Raw genomic sequence first — 17,561 nt, forward strand, 5'->3', positions numbered from 1 at the left:
CATTAATATAAAATGGAAACTCCCTAGAATACCAAGTGGCAAATATGCCACTCGATCATCATTGATTGAGTGATTTCAGAACCAAAGTACGAATTATTCTTTTTCACTAAAATCAGTGCATGCCCCCTCCCGGTACTCCCTTCTGACCACAACTTGGGGAAGCTGCCCTTTTTATCTTGTTCTACAAAGTGCTGCCAAGTGGAGAGAACAGAGGCTGGGAAACTGGAAAACCCCAGTTAACTGGAGCTCAAGTAATTAGAGCTTCTATGTAAATGGATACTTTTTTCAGTAGTTTTCAAAAAACTACAAAAGAGCCATGATACATGGATTTGAGCATTTCAAAAAACATTCCCAGGGCAAGTTAAAATCTGGTGTGAACGACTAGATGACTGTGCAACATATTTTCTGTGGAGTTGGAGGCATGAATCCCCTTCTTCATCAACACTCCTCTCCAGACGATACTCTGGGCTCTGTTGAGGGATAGCGGAATCAGCAGGGTGAGACTAGTTTCCTTAGTGCACTGAAACGTGACTCAGAGGCCATGTAAGTTTTAGAATTATTGTTACTTAAATAATTTAACTATATTAAGTTCCTTGACATATTATACATACATATATAATATTAAATTCCTTATAATTTAAAAGGGATTTTTAAAATTCACCATGCCCTGCTTACCGAGGCAGGAAAGTGGGCTCACTGAGTCTAATGATTTTTTTTAATAAATTTATTTATTCATTTATTTATTTTTGACTGCCTTGGGTCTTTGTTGCTGAGTGCAGGTTTTCTCTAGTTGTGGCGAGCGGGGGCTACGCTTCGTTACGGTGCACAGGCTTCTTATTGCGGTGGCTTCTCTTGTTGCGGAGCACAGGCTCTAGGCACGCGGGCTTCAGTAGTTGTGGCACGAGGGCTCAGTAGTTGTGGCTCACGGGCTCTAAATCGCTGGCTCAGTAGTTGTGGTGCACGGGCTTAGTTGCCCTGCGGCGTGTGGGATCTTCCTGGACCACGGCTTGAACCCGTGTCCCCTGCACTGGCAGGCGGATTCTTAACCACTGTGCCACCAGGGAAGTCCGAGTCTAATGATTTTATAAAGTGTTCTCCAGCTTTTTACATAAAGTCATGAGAGAGAGAGAGGGAATTCGCCAGCATTTTCTAAAGCACCCTTTACCTAACCCTGAGGTAACCATGATATTCTATTCTCCAAGCACTTCAGCTAATTGTGGTTTTACTGTACAAATCAAACAAAATATTTCTTTTATTCAGCTTAGCATGGCTGCCGCACATGCATGATGTATTCATTTCCAGGACACTGGGAAGTCTCAGGAGACTAAACTGGCAGGCTGCAGAGAGAAAATTAGTGGTGCTGAATTTCGATGTCACTAAATTTTCTGAGTTACTTAATCTCATCTCTCAAATAGGCAAATCATCACTCTCTTTCAATGACTCATGCAGGAAATCAAACCTCTTTGCTTCAGTTCAGTTTGTATTTTCCTCAATTTAATTATCTTAGTCACATGTAGTCCTATTCCCAGACCAGCCCCTGTTGTAGTATTTAATTAACATGGTCATCGACAAGAAAGGTCTTGGCTGTGCTGGAGGTTTTCTGTTAGATTCTAAGTTCCCCAGAGAATGGGTTTGAACCAAGCATTCGGGGTTGATTTCCATCTTTTTTTTTATTTTGACAACTTACTTTGTACTTTTATTTATATATACTTAAAGTGTGTTAAGGAGGTAGGAAGAGGACCTACAGCTACCGGCAGAAATTGTGGAAGCTTCATTAGTTGTAATATTTATTTATGTTTTCCCCCTGAATTGTTTTTTCTCCAAGATTTGTTAATAGGGAGCTACTGGAAGTCCAGCCCAGGAATCTTTGTGGTGTGGAAAGCACAAGCCCCAGAAGCTTTCCCTATCTTTCACAAAACTTCAAGCCCATTGATAAGGTGATGCTGGGTGTCCAGAAAGAGAGAGAGAATGTTCTTGAGAGACCAGGTGGAGACACACAGGAGAGATTACTGAGGATTGGGAAGGGAGGAAGGACTGGGGATCCTGCACATTCCTCTCTGCCCATCTGTGGAGTCACAAGGGGACTGGTATGTGGCTTCCAAGAAGGGGTCCAGGGAAGTGGCTACAACAGGGAAGGCTGCATGGTGCATGTAGGGAGGCAGGCCCCAGATGGTGGACCAGGATTTAAACACCTTGCACTGTCCAGACAGGTTGTGGAGAATGTAAAGAGAGAAGGGATCTCCCTGCCGATCCCCTTTTACTCCTGGCCCTGGCTCTTGTCCCCTACCCCACCCGACTCTATGAAGAGCCTACTACTTACAGGAAACTTACTCTGCCCTCATGGTCAGTTCAAGTCTTATCTCCTCTGATAAGTCTGTTCCATTCACTCTAGTCCATTTATTCAGCTCATCCTTAGAACTGCTCCCATATTTACAGATAGCCCCACACATTCGAGAAGCTTTTGATGATCGACTGTCCTAAAGTCTTCTCTCATTCCTTCATTGCACAGATAGTGAAGTCCTGCTGGGTGTGCCATGGTCTGTTCTCGGGGTGAGACAGAATAACAGCTCTCGCTCTTTAATGTGTATCAGGCTCTTGCCCCAATCTACTGATAAGTCACGAGGAGGAAAGAGTCACAGACACTTAGGCGGGCACAGCTCTCAGACCACTCTTCAAGGAGAAGTGGTACATTGCAAACCCCCCAGAACACACCAGAATATCTGCGTAATTAAGGAAGGATGGTCCACAGATGTCAGGCAGGATTCTATAAACCGCTAATCTCGGGCATAGTGAGATCTCAGACTTTTTTCTATCTTAAAATTTGTATTTTGTTACAATTGCTAAAGACACATGCATGTAAATATTGATTTTTGATGTATTTCCTTTGACCTTAGAGTTGAGTTTAGAATTCTCCTACAGCTCAGTAAAAAGGCTGGTAGTAATTTCTGAGGTGCTTATAAAGCACATGTCGCTTCATGTACAAGGAGTGTTCTTTCTTGCTCCAACCTGAATGTATCCAGTGGTTAAAGGAACTTCTTTATACTCAGGAGACAGGAGTTGGCATATCCATTAAGGCTAAATATCTTCCCAGGCCTAAATGAGATATTGGTTTGAAAATCTGGCTTTCCTGCCAATAGAAAGATAAAGCATAGAAGTAAATTAAAAGTGGGTGGTCTTTTTAAAATTACTTGCATTTTTTAAAGAATTTTTCCCCACACTATTGAAAGCCAAACATGTCCCTGGAGAGAGGGGTCTTGGATCCACAAGGAATAGTGAAGAGAGAACAGTAGATTGATGGTTTCTAAGGAAAGCAGTTATCTTACATTTGGTATTAGAATCGCTAGTTCAGACTTATGAACCACTCTTCCTGTTGATTATCATTTTGTGAGGCAGAGATCACAACCATGGAATTAGGAATTGACTTATTTATTTTTCTTACACTGGTGTGCCAGTAGTGAAGTCTGGAAGAACCAGGGTATTGGGAAAGGGGTATTTTTAATCATTTACATGGTAAAGAAATAACTATGGGTCTCAAATAGACCCTAGAGGGATACCAGGTGTTACTAGTAATTGAGAGGAAACCTGGCTGGGTATGTATGTGAAATAGCATCTCTCCTCTCCAACGCCACCCTTGGCAACTGAGGGTTCGAAGAGAAAAATTAGGGCTTCCAAAGCTTCACCTGCAAGTTGGCATGTAGTATTTTGTTTAAAAAAAAGGGAGAGGGAACTAAAGTATAAAGAGATTTCCATTGTGCCTGCATTTTATATGGCAGAAAGTTTCCTACTAAGGAAATAAAGCTAGGATTGACATCTCATTCCAAAAAAAAAAAAGTCAATTGCTTAAGGCTATATGCAAAAAAAAAAAAAAAAAAAGAAGAGATTTTTGTCCTTTCTTGGAAAGCGGACCCAAGACAAACTGCATCCTTCATTGACAGACACCAGATGAAAGGACCCTAGAAGAACGGCGAGGATAATTGTATTATGCCAATTTTATTCTAACTTTACAAAATAAGTGAGATTTTATAGCCACATTTTGGGTCCTTGTGCTTCCTTTGGCTCTATGTAAATTAAACCACATTAGAGAATTCATGGGACCCTCATTTTTAGAGTGTTATCCTGTCATGTGTTTTTAGGTTTTCTCCATGACATGAGAATTTGACTTGAAGAGGTACACTTTTCAGAATTTTGTTTCTCAAGTTATATATATCCTTGAAGATACTGTTCCTTGAATAGGGACAGAAATGGAGGTGTTCTGGGTTTCCCTTTAAGCAGGATGAATGATAGGGCTGACACAGTGGATGCAGCGGAGTCAGGGAAATGCCAGCCCTTCTGGAATGCACCATTCCTGTCCTGGCATAATAACACTAGGTTTTCTTGTGAGATTTTGTCACACTTCTGTCTCTGTCGGGTGGCATGATGATGTCTTAATCTTTGTAGATTTCTCACAGATGCTCCTCTTGTTTCAGCCAAAAGCCATTATTTAAGTTTATTATGTTAATGACGGAGAACTAACTTCCAAAAATTGAACTAGACAATAATAAAAATTAGCACAAGGCCAGATGATATTAACTAAAAGCAGTATGAGTCACAGAGTACAGAGGTAAATTACGTTTTGTGGATTTGGAGACCCCACACAGAAAACAAACACACTTCATTTGCTTGGGGAAAAAGAGGAGGAAAGAGAAAATTTTGCATTGTTGTAATTCTTTGTTAATATGAAATAGTGGATTTCAACCATCATGGGACTGCTAACATACCACACATAAGGCAAATTCCAAGACAGTCTGGTTAGGGACTGAAGACTTTCTGTCTTCAAAACGTATTACAAACCATTTATTTCTATATGCTGCCCAATGCATGCTCACAGCAGCTAATGATATAACCAGCTGGCCAAACAATAAAATACTTGTGTGCTACATAGTGTTCTCTAGGGACCTGTTTAGTCATTTGAGGTTTGTCCTTACCTGACATTGCTAACAAGTCTTCTATCCCTATATTGTGTCTCTGTGTACCAAGGTGGATTCTTACCTGGTTATTAATGTTGAGTCTCACTATGGTCTATACTACATTATGAAATTATATTTTATTTTTAATCTTTCCTTCAAATCAATATTTGTAACCAGTATGAGAAAATCTGTGATTTTTTTCCTCCATTTTAAATCTTGGTCAAAGGTAAACTATATACATTTATAAAACCATCAAATTATTCTTTCCCTTTCTATCATTTGTGGTCTCTTTTTTTGAAGTCTTGCTTTTATGAACAGTTTGCGAAACAGGCACAGAGAAGACTCCATGAACCTGGTTCTGTTTTTCATTATATACTACAGGCAGGGCTAGAAGACATGCCGAAACTAAATAAATAAAATGACGATCACCCCCAAACCAGTTGGCAAGGCATTAACTTAGGGAACCTATACAATAAGTTTCACTATCCTCGAAATAATTCAGGTGGGATTGCCTGTCTCCTTCTACACTTCCTGGTTACCATTTTTTATCTTAAAATCCATTTTATCCTGTCTGCATGATCATGTTGCAGAACTAAACTGGTGGGCCTAAAGTCCAAGCCCGTGAAGGGAAGCTGTGCCTGGGAAACTGACCTTTCCTTCCCTTGTCTCACAGTAAACATTCAGAAACGTGCTGGGGTCGTTTTGTATCTGTTCCTTCACCTGGTGAACAGGTTGTGCTCAGAGCAGTTGGCAGCAGGTGGGAAAGAATGGTGGGAGTGAGGGTGGGCAGAGGAATGAAGAGAAGCTTCCTCTGCCTGGTGGAATTCTCACTCAGTGCTGATGATAATCCTTGTGGGAATCTGGGAGCTGAACCTTTGTTTGAGAGCATGCTGGCTTGTCTCTGGCTTTGTGTAACCACCTGCATACATGTCTGTCCGCTTTGCCATTAAAACGCTTTACATGTTTTAACTGGGTCTATTGGAATTTTCAGTTGGATGAAGAGCGCATAGGTACTATCCTCGTACCCAAGGAAAAATCCCAAAGCACTACAGTTTGTATGAGATAATCTACTTAGTTGTATATTAGCCTGTGCTTCTGTATCCTGTCGTTTGACCCTAAATTCTAAAGTACAATTGAATTGACTTATACCTGTATGTACCATATTAATAAATATAGGCGATGTGCCTTGTTACAAATGTTGATAAAAACAAGACCATAATGTAGCACCATATGAGGCCTGAAAGTCTCTGCATGATTAGAATAATGTTAACAAACAAGAACGAACAACTTCACACGTAAAAGAACTTGCTCTATTACCATTTCTTTCCAGAAGAAGTATGGAACAAGGCAGGTGACCCTGTAAGTCACTGGACACTGGGTAAATATTGTTGCCTTCCAGGATAACCTATCTCTGTCTGAATTCTAGACTACCACAAGTGTAAAGCACACATTTATTTTAGTATTCTTCTGTATTTTAAGTAAAGCTACTACAATCTGACTTATTCATGGCAATGGGGCAGGACAGAGCCATTCTCTAACACTCAGAACATGATAAGATCTGCCCATAGAATGTGGTCAATGAAATAAAGTCTGAGCTGAACTAGATGCAAGCATATGCAAAGTAAAATGTTATTGGCTTCATTACCAGCTTCAGCTAAGTGAACGGAACAAATTAAAGGGTTTTTTTAATTTTTAAAATAAATAAATAAATAAATTTATTTATTTTTAATTTATTTTTGGCTGTTGGGTCTTCATTGCTGCACGCAGGTTTCCTGTAGTTGCGGTGAGCCAGGGCTACTCTTCGTGGTGGTGCGTGGGCTTCTCATTGCAGTGGCTTCTGTTGTTGCCGACACGGGCTCTAGGTGTGCGGGCTTCAGGAGTTGTGGCACGTGGGCTCAGTAGTCGTGGCTCGCGGGCTCTAGAGCACAGGCTCGGTAGTTGTGGTACACAGGCTTAGTTGCTCCGCTGCATGTGGGATCTTCCCAGACCAGGGCTCAAGCCCGTGTCCCCTGCATTGGCAGGTGGATGCTTAACCACTGCGCCATCAGGGAAGTCCCCAAATTGAAGTCTTAAGACCTTTTTTTTTTTTTTTTTAAAACTTGCGAGTGCTTCAGGTATACTTGGATGGCTGCTTTCAGTTCCTTTTTCAGTGAACCAAATTTCTGTTTGATATAAACTTATGGTTTGTTTATATTTTTACCTCTTGTTTTTAAGCTTACAGGTTTTCTGAAATTATTTGGGGGCTCCTTGGTTTGGGAGTAGGGATGAATAGAATTTTAGGGGTGAACCCCCTGCCTGGTTCTAACCAGAGCAGCTTTGATCTTTCTCATCTATTGAAGTTCCATGTAATGCTTTCCTGTTGGGGAGAGGGAGATTTTCACTGCTTAAAAATGTTGTTGAAAAGAGTTTGTAGAGCGGATTGTGCTAAAAAAAAAAAAAAAACCCAAAACCTGTGTAGTTAAAGTAAATCATCATACAGTGCATTTTTTTTTCTAGAATCCAACTGGATTTTATTTGACACAGAATACAATATGGGTGCAGGAATAGCAAACTGAAAAGACAAAGCAGAAAAAACACGGTTCTATCTAATTTATAATTAAGTAACAGGAGGGCAAGTCATTAAATGGCTAATGAAACAGTTGAGCTTGATGGAAGAATTCTTTTTCTAGTGCCCATACTTTTGGAATTCCCACTCTCTGTTGTCCAACGGACACACCTGCTGTGATTTGACCCAGCGGGAGATGCAGTGGAAGTGAAAAGCATGGTTACAGACTCCCCACGCGACGGCGCACTCTTCAGAAGTAGCAGACGCCTGGTTGGCTTGACACTCTATGCAAAGATCCATAATGTGGTTCCGGCAGATGGCACAGTTACCAATCACAATATCCCAGGCCCAGAGGGCTACCGCATTCCGCTTTTTCACTTCAAAGCGCTTCTTGCCCGCGCCACTGTTCGTGCAGCTCGGGGTATCCACATCCATCGCTGCCGCCATTTTGGAAACACACGCTCCGTCGCCCGGCTACTTACAATGCATTTTCATAAAGGGAGTTAATACTTCTTAAGGCCCACGGAGATGAGCCAAAGTTAGTAAGGTGTATAACCAAGGGGCACAAAGCTGAGAGGACCTGAATGATGAAGGCAGCGAAGGTGTTTGGGAAAGCAGCTCACAGGTGGGGAAACCTGCCGCTGTCATGCGTGGAAAGTCCACAGGGAGGTCTGAACGCTGGCAATGATGATCTTGATTGACTGTCATCTCTAAAGACATGACTGTGTGATTTCACTTGAAATCAGTCAAAATGTGATATAGAACCTAAAGCACTCCTTAAGTCCACCATTAGGTTTACGCCAGAATCTGATTTATTTGACCTGTAGATTACAATTCAAGGATTGCTGCTTTGGAGGAGGGTCTTTGTGTTAATGACAGAAAATATCAATTTGTATGCTTTATTCTCAGATTTAAAGGGAGTAATCTGGGATTGAAAAAGACACTTTAAGAATGGATTTCTAGCTACTAAATAGACTATCCTAGGGCAAACTGTTAGGCCACACATTTTTTTTTTAAAGTCAAAACCAAAGGAACATCTTTGTTTATTGGATGATAAAGTGGTACATTCCCCTTTTATCTGTTCTTACAAGGAAGGCTATTAAATTGTTTTACAAATAGACTTGCCCAGCAGGTTCCTATATGGGAACACACACTAAGAAATATTTAAATCATCACATGGAGAGAAAGAGGCAGCATGAAGTGACTGCCAAGGAAGACTGATGTGTTGGGTCTAGTGGAGTGAAGACAGGAACCCGTCCTGCCCCACAGGGTAGCTCCAGCTCTGGCCTGATGCCTTAGACCAAAAACAGGGTCCCAGGGACATATGGTGTCATCATCAAGGGGTCACTCTGCTAAGGGAAGATGTAGACTCAAACCTTTAGTTGAAACCTTAAAAGGAGATGTGAACTTACTTTGTACCTCCACATACAAAGAAGATGTTGAGATAAAGTGTTATAAAATGAGATGAAGTGGTGTAATAAAAGTCAAGAATGATTAAGATTAGGAAAAAAACCTCAATAATTATAAAAATAAAACAACCAGATTAAAAATATAGAGATTGTATGAATAGCCATAAAAATAATTAGTTTAAGGAATATTTCAGATAGTATTTCATTATATATCCTTCTAGATTCTCCATAAAAATGGTATAACACCACACATAGTTGTTTGCAAGTTGTTTAACTTAAAATTTTACCAGATGTATATTTTAACATCAACAAATATAGATCTATATCATCTCTTTTAAAGGCTGTATAGGATTCCATTGTATGCGGTAGTGACAGATTTCCCATCCTGATTGTAAGGATCTAACTTGGGGGCTGGGACTATGATGGTGAACAGGAGTCTGTCTTTAAGTGGGAATTTTCCTCTACAGATGCTTTTCCTCTTGCTGTAAAAAAACAGTAACCAAGACCATACACATATTCAGAGTTAAGATCATGAGAATTCTCATGAATTAAAAGATAGTTTTGTGAAGGTCAGCAGGACCCAGGCAGAAGAATATTCTAATTTATTAGACTTGTCTCCCTATGTTAGATAAAACAGTTGAGCCAATGTTAGTTTGACCTATTCCTCTCTTCCTGAGTCTTAAAGTGAAATATATACCAAAGGGAGTTAATGCCCCCACTCCTTCTGATGTAATAGCTTTGAACTGGGATAAAAAGCTATCAATTCTGGTGGACAGAAATCTGGGGAGTCACTATAAATGCTGCAAGCTCTGGATACACTGGGGCTGTTGCAGTCAGTATTATCTGTATCCTACTTGGATGAAACCCTGCTCAAACTTTTCCTTCTAGATCATTCTAAGTTGAAAATCTTGTGAACTTTCGTAGATGACCTATGACCCAGGAGGAGAAAAACACATTAATTCTGAAGGGGAATATATCTGAATCCATGAAAGTCTTTCACTAAAACAAAAGTGAGAGGGTTGGGAGGGGTGGGGAATGTCACTGGCAATAGCTGTAGCTTTCATTTTGTTCTAAAAAGAAAATTAGAATTATTTTTCTTTTTAAATGTCTGATGGTAAAAAGACCTTAAAACAGTTGAATTATTCAGTGGGTCTAAAGAAAATTAAAACAGGCTGGATGCATCATAATTCATGTAGCCAATTCTTTATAAATAGACTTTTAGTTTATTTCTGGCTCTTTTTAGTTTCTAGGCCTGCAAGCACACTTGTACATATATCTTGTCATATTTATTTGATTACACCCTTATGGCAATTGCCTTAAAAAGCAGTTACTGAGTAAGAGTTTATAAAACTTTAAGGTTTTTTGATGCATATTGTTAAGTTGCCTGCCAAAAAGATAATAATTTATACCTCCACAAAAGTATATGACAATAGTTGTTTTCTTAATATTGTCACCAATACTACCTATTATCATTATATTAAAAATAATTTTTAAAAACTTGTCTAATCTGAAATGTGAAAAATGGTATATCGTTTTTTTTAAGATTACTCCCCAGAACAGTGATTGTGATCATTATTATGCTAGCATTAATTTAGGACTTACTGTGTGGCCAACCACTGTGATAACCAAGCATCTTATTTTCTTCTCAGAATAGTGCAATGAGGTAGGTGCTATTAATTCATATATTCACTGACCAGTTATAATTTTTCTCGCTGAATCTCTGTGTCTTTTGCCTATTTTGGGGGGGGAGGGGTGTAGAAATGTACCTTAAACACCAAGGAAATCAACCTTTTCCATATAATCTCCTTTTCTGGGGGATATGTTTTCACTGGTATTTCTATTGGTCAAAAATAATTGATAATTCAGAAAGCATGGGAAAAACCCTGACATTGAATACAAACAGAAACAAATGAACCTCAACATGTATCAAAACAATAACATAACTGCACAGAGCAAAAATAATTAATCCAAGTGACTTTTGAATATAGTGCTTTGATGTACACCCTTAGTGGAACATATTCCAAGGACAAAAAGGACTTAAAGAAATATTAAACATTACTTAATAGTAGTAGAGATATTGATGTAGTCATCCTGAAATTATTTATGCATATTTTAGAACTGAGCAAATGAGGATGGATGGATAGATACTTATATTGATATTGATGGGAAGCAGGCTCTTACTGAAAGATTAAGGTGGTACAAACATAACGTGGGACAAGGAGATGAAGAATCTTGTAGTGTTTGATTGGAATTGGAAGTACGAGTATGAACTTATGATTCATATGTAGTAGTCTTGCTTCTCTAAGCCCCCACCAAACTTGTAAACATGCTCCAACAGGAAGTAGGCTGCACAAACAAGCTGTTTGTTCCCCAAGAAACATTTACTCTCCAGTGCCCTTCAGATGTGGCTGCAGGGGCCAGGGGGCAAGGAATTACCTCCCAGAACTAGGAGTCTTAGACACTACGGGGTTCCTCTTAGAGCTAAATCAGGGACTTGCTCCATCATCAGGACAGGGATCCTCACGATTGGTGAACAGAAGGACTTGATTACTGCTATGGAAATGGTGACTGTGCTGTGTTTCCTCCTTTTCCCTTTTCTGTTCCAAATCTATCACTGTTGGTAAGAATAGAACTTTTCTTAGACTGTAGCCAATCAGACCAGGAGGAGCCACATAATGGAGAGAAATGCTCATCGCCAAGAGATCTGGACTATGAACTTGATGATATCTTGGATGGGACTTTGGGAGTATCTTCTGTGGGAAAAAGGAAAGTAAGTCATGTGCACTTGGATATTTGGGTAGCTGAAGGGGTAGTCTGTGGAAGAGACTGCTTTCTAGCTGTCCCTAATACCAACTCTCCTTCCTCTATAATAAGAGAGATCTTGAATTTTCTCCAAGTCCCAGCATCCCTTGCACCTAGATATGGCCATGAGACTAAGTTCTGGACAATGGTATATAAATGGTGGTAGTGTGTGTAAATTTAGGCTTGTGCCTTTAAAGTGGAGGAGGTGTGCTCTACTCTGCCCTTTTTTTTCTACCTTGCTTCAACTGTGGATAAGGTGGTGAGCCATCATGGGCCATGAGAATAAGTGGAGCATCCTAGAGATGGTACAACCACGTAGAAGGAGTCTGGGTCCCTGAATGACCTCATGGAGTAAATCTGTTAAGCCAGGATTGCACCATTTACTTCCAGTCTGGTGAACAAGAGAAAAATTAACTTCTAACTAACTTATTCAAGGTACGGTTATTTTGGATCTCTGTTATGTACAGCTGAACCTATATTCCAATTTACATACGTAAGATTATATATTAGTGATTTTGCCATGCTACAGTTCTGAAATGTATAGAAATAAAACTATTTTTTTGCATAAATTTTTTGTTGAGAAAGAAAAGTATTAGTTAAAACACAGTTTCTCAGCTCACAAGTTCATCACCCTAGTCACTAAAAAAAAAAACAACCCACAGTTTAATTTATAATAACATCTTAGATGAACTGATTAGGAATTCATCTCGAAATGAGAAACATATATATCTTTTCATTTTTCATGCAAAAACAGTTATGCATATTCTTTCAAACAGAAGTTTGAAAAAATGTTTGTTTGTACTCCTTTTATAAATGGAAGCTTTATATTCTCAAGTATTTTAATTGGTGACTTGGAAGGTATCTTTTCCAAACAGAAACATTTTTTGAAGCCTAGAGACATTCAAACACCTTCTAAAAACCCAGATGGTTTACATTAAAGCCACAAATTCAGAGTTACAAGTTTAGAGTTCTTTTAGAAAGCTCAAGAACTTATTTTTAAAAGGAAACAAACAACATAACATACACATAGAAAATATAAATTATTGAACATGATAGCATACATATAACTAATGAAGACATGGAACTTTTCCCCCTTAATCATGAGCTTTAAAAATCAACTTTTTCTGCCATATCTTGAACAAACTGACATTCTTCTAATTGTATATATAAAGAAGCTCTTTGGCATCAGGTTGGGATAGCTTCACTTTTTTCCCAAGGAACTTTGGACAATCTTTTAGATTCAACTGAGAATCCCTACAATTTTTTAGCTGAGATTTTTTTTAAAGGGCTTTGTTATTTTCTCATACAGCAAAAATAAGAAATCCATTGGATTTCAGTTAATGTACTCCCTTGGATCTCAAGTTCATGCCTAAAAATGAACAACCAAAATTATCACTGCAACACCAATTTTTATTTTTGAGGATCCATAACATTTACAGTCACATCAAATAGGTTAAAGTATGGCTGCGTACTTCCTCTTCACAAAGGAGTAGAAAAACACAGTCAGATGACTCAAACTAAACATTAAGCTTTCTTGGCCAGGGGTGGGGTGCATTGTGTGTGTGTGTGTGTGTGTGTGTGTGTGTGTGTGTGTGTGTGTGTGTGTGTGTGTGTGTGTGTGTGTGTGTGATCAATTCAAACACAGAAAGAAGACAATCAAAATGGGAGCTTTGTCAAGGATGTCACTGTGTACAGACCAAGTCCCTACCTAAGGTTTCATTTCTAGTCAGTAGGTCCACTTGAGAAGGTGAGTCAGGGATGGCAGACAGGTACACAGGTCTAGAGAATTCAGAAATTGGGCATCAGTTATTGTGCAGGTATGATCCTAATTCCCAGCTGACTTCACAGAGCACGACTGGCTATATCTCATTTCACATGGTAAGATACACTCAACACTGTGCTTTTATATTTAATCTTTACCCTGTTCATCTTTTTTTCCTGGGACTGTGTCTAGCAGGTTTAGTTATAAAAACATGGGCAGCATGATCCCGGACCTGAGTTAGACAGATGGCAGGCAGCTTCACTGAAAGCCTACATAAAGCTTTCAAAGGGCCTCTTATCTTAGAGCTTGGCATCAGGAGATACAGCAATGAGAATTCTGTCCTAGGACTCATTATATCTGTCACAGTCCTTTTGAGTCGATACCAAAACATACAGATGCATTTAAATACAAATGTAAATAAAAAATAAGTACAATTTTATACCCTTCCTTTTCTACTTTACACATCCATACACCTTTCCACGTCTTATATAGATGTACCACATTTTTAAAAGTCTGCTAGATTCTCTTTACTAACAAACATTATTGATTAGGCTGTTTTAATTTCTCACTATTATTAACAATGTTCCTGGTAAGAGCACCCCTTCCCAAGCTTTAACTATTTTATCAAAATATGAGAGAGAGCCACAGATAAGGACTTTCTATATAGATGCAGATGTGGCATGGCACAACTCCAGGGGTTGCCATTAACACTAGAGTCTCTGTAGATGGTGGGCTCTGGAGTCGAGTCATACACAGTCTCCCAGGCTGTACGTGATGGCCTTGGCTACAGAATTCTATATCCTCTTAGGAAGATAACCTCTCCCCCAGCTCCTGGGGCAATGTCCCCACTCCCACTTCTCCAACATTCTTCCTTTGACTCTTCCAAGATTCCTGATAGACTAGTATCAAGGAGGACACCAAAATTAAATTGATTTTCCACCTTCCCTAAGACTAAGGAAGACTAAGAAGATTAAGAGACCAAGAAACCACTAGGATGAATTCCATCATTTGTCAATTCCCTAAATCTCTGTTCCCCTCCAACTCTGACTCTGCGAGAAGCTCAACCCTCTGAGCTCGTTCCTCATCACTCTGACCCTTGCCTAGTAGAATGCCTTACTAAGACCTAGGAATGACCCCAGCTAGAGGCAATACTTGGTGGGGTTACAGTTGCTGTTCATATGTTGGGGTGATGCCATGACACTGAGCGTAAGTAATTAAGTTGGGAAGTGAACACGGAAAATACTGGAAAGGAAGTGGAAAATTGAGATTGAGAATTGAAGGAAGACTGTCAAGGATACGTTTTCAAGCATGTGGGCAACTGAGGCTCAGTCCCACTGAGGAACTTGGGAGACCATACAGGCCGTGTGTAAGGGTCATCCTCTCTGAGCGGTGAGGAAGCTGGAGGATTGATTCACCAGCTCCCCGTGTATCATTGTTTTGTTGTTGCTTTCAGGGACATTAACTCTTTGAGACTTCTGCCTTGCCATGCTTGATGGCCGGGCCTGTTCCCAAAGCCAGACAAAAGTCCTCAGAATTTTACTACAGAGAGATACGTGTTTGGACAAGCCCCAATGTCTGCCTCATGGGTCATCCATGACTAGATTTTTCAGATATGTGAGCTAATACAGTTCTTATTTTTGTTTGAGAAAATTTGAGTTGGGTTTTTATCACTTTTAACCAAATGAATCCTGACTAATCAATCCATAGAGCAGACATATACTGCAGACCCATACATAATATACACAGTGATATGTAATCACTAAGTATCACTGTAAAATTATTGTGAGAAATATTAGATGAATAAGATTCAGGACCCATATCAAACATAATAATTCTGTGATTAATAACAGTTACCATTTATTAATATTTACAGTTTGAACTTAGTGGTCATCTACAATATATCAGTCCCTATCTACGGTTTGGATTTGCATTTCTCTGATGATGATGATGTTGAGTATCTTTTCATGTGCTTTTTTAGCCATTTGTATATCTTCTTTAGAGAAACGTCTAATCAAGTCTGTTGCCCATATTTGAATTGGGGTTTTTGTTTTTTGGTTGTTGACCACTGGTCTTTTATTGTGTCCATTGTTCTGCCATTTCTGGAACGTCATGTAGTTCGAATCATATAGTATGTGGTCTTTTCAGATTGGCTTCTTTCACTTAGCAATATATATTTCCCCTATGTCTTAAATGGCTTGATAGCTCATTTCTTTGAAATGTTGAATAATATTCCATTGTATAAATTTATCACAGTTTGACTATATTCACCTATTGAAGAGTATATTGGTTGCTTCTAAGTTTTGGCAATTATGAATAAAGATGTAATAGACATTTATGTGCAGGTTTTTATATAGACATAAGTTTTTAATTATTCTGGGTAAATAGGAAGGGACATAACTGCTGGATCATATGGTAAGAGTCTGTTTAGATTTGTAGAAAACTGCCAGACTGTATTCCAAAGTGGTGATGCATTTTGCATTCCCACCAGTAATGTATGAGAGCTCCTGTTGCCCCACATCCCTACCAGCATCTGGTGCTGGCAGTGACCACACTAATAGGTGTAATGGCATCTCATAATTGTTTTAATTTTCAATTCTCTAAAGACATAGCTGAACTTGAGACAGGGAGATTACTCAGGATGATGAGAATAGGCACAATTTCACAAGGGTCCTTACATGTGAAAGAGGGAGGCAGTGAAGTTAGCATCAGAGGGAAACTTGAGATGCTGTACTGCTGACTTTGAAGATGGAGGGTGAGGCATGAGCCAATGAAAGCAGACAACCTCCATAAATTGGAAAGACAAGGAAACAGATTTTTCCCCTAGTGCCTCCAGAGGGTGCAGTCCTGCCAACACCTTGACTTTAGCTCATGAGACCCAGTTTGAATTTATGACCTCCAAAATTGTAATCATAAATTTGTGCTCTTTAAGTCACTGAGGTTGTGGTAAATTGTTACAGCAATCATGGGAAACTAGTACATTGTAACTAAGTGGAGGGGGACTGTTTATAGAACTAGCTGCTCCCAAGATTCCAGAAAGAATTATGATGTTGACATGAGATTACTCAAAGTGTTCTAAATCACCACTCAGATGCTGAAGGACTATTGCCTAAGCATGATAAATGAAGATGAAGGAAAATCTTCTTTTAAAGGCAGGACTGCTTTAAGATGCTCTATTTTAGTGGAAGCTTAGCCTGATGAGCTCTAGCCTAGTCTTGGGTGAAGACTTCCCTGGGGGTTGTTTTCTCCTAAGAGTATAATAAGTGTTTCTTGACAAATCACTGGATGCATTTTCATTTTTAATACTCTCATGGTGAATCTTAGAATTAATTTTTTACCTTATTTATAAACTAAAATATAAATAAAAATGAATTTGATAGATCCTACTTAACTCAGGTCTCTTTCTTTTGAAACCTAATATTATTCTTTAGTTTAAACACAGACTGGAAAACAATATTATCATACCAAAATCTGGAAGAAAATTAAAGTACCCACTTTTATTCTTTTTACATAAATTGAACTATTTGTATATAGAGAGATTAAATTTATTGTCCTTTGAAGAATATCTGTTTATTTACCTACCTATGTATCTATCATCTGTCTATCTATCTATCTATCTGTTTCTATACTAGTACACTTGGTATTTTAAAGTATTTACTCCAACTGGTATATTGACTTCAATATTTAATACTTGAGGAAGTGTTTTTAATTGTTAGGACTACGACATTTCCATAATATAAGGCTAATTTTTAGTTTGTAAATCAAATAGTAACAAAGTTATCCCACAGTCCCAGAGGCTTATACTATTGAGATCTGATTCAGTTTCCGATGGAAGAGATTAGTAGGGAGGAAGGTTTGATCTGATGGGACCACTATATAAAAATCAAGGATATTTACAAAGAATTTCTCTGAGAATCAAGACAATCATTTGGCTGCCTTGTCTTTTGTGTGTGTGTGTGTGTGTGCGGTACGCAGGCCTCTCACCGCTGTGGTCTCTCCCACCACGGAGCACAGGCTCCGGACACGTAGGCCCAGCGGCCACGGCCCACGGGCCCAGCCGCTCCCCGCCACGCGGGACCCTCCCAGACCGGGGCACGAAC

General features: G+C 39.2%; 1 pseudogene; it reads right to left on the reverse strand.

Moving 5' to 3' along the window:
• Nucleotides 1-7,610: 7,610 nt before the first annotated feature.
• On the reverse strand, nt 7,611-7,944 carry LOC132419531 (E3 ubiquitin-protein ligase RBX1 pseudogene; annotated as a pseudogene).
• Nucleotides 7,945-17,561: the final 9,617 nt, after the last annotated feature.

Source organism: Delphinus delphis, chromosome 2, assembly GCF_949987515.2.
Source record: "Delphinus delphis chromosome 2, mDelDel1.2, whole genome shotgun sequence".
NCBI lineage: Eukaryota > Metazoa > Chordata > Mammalia > Artiodactyla > Delphinidae > Delphinus > Delphinus delphis.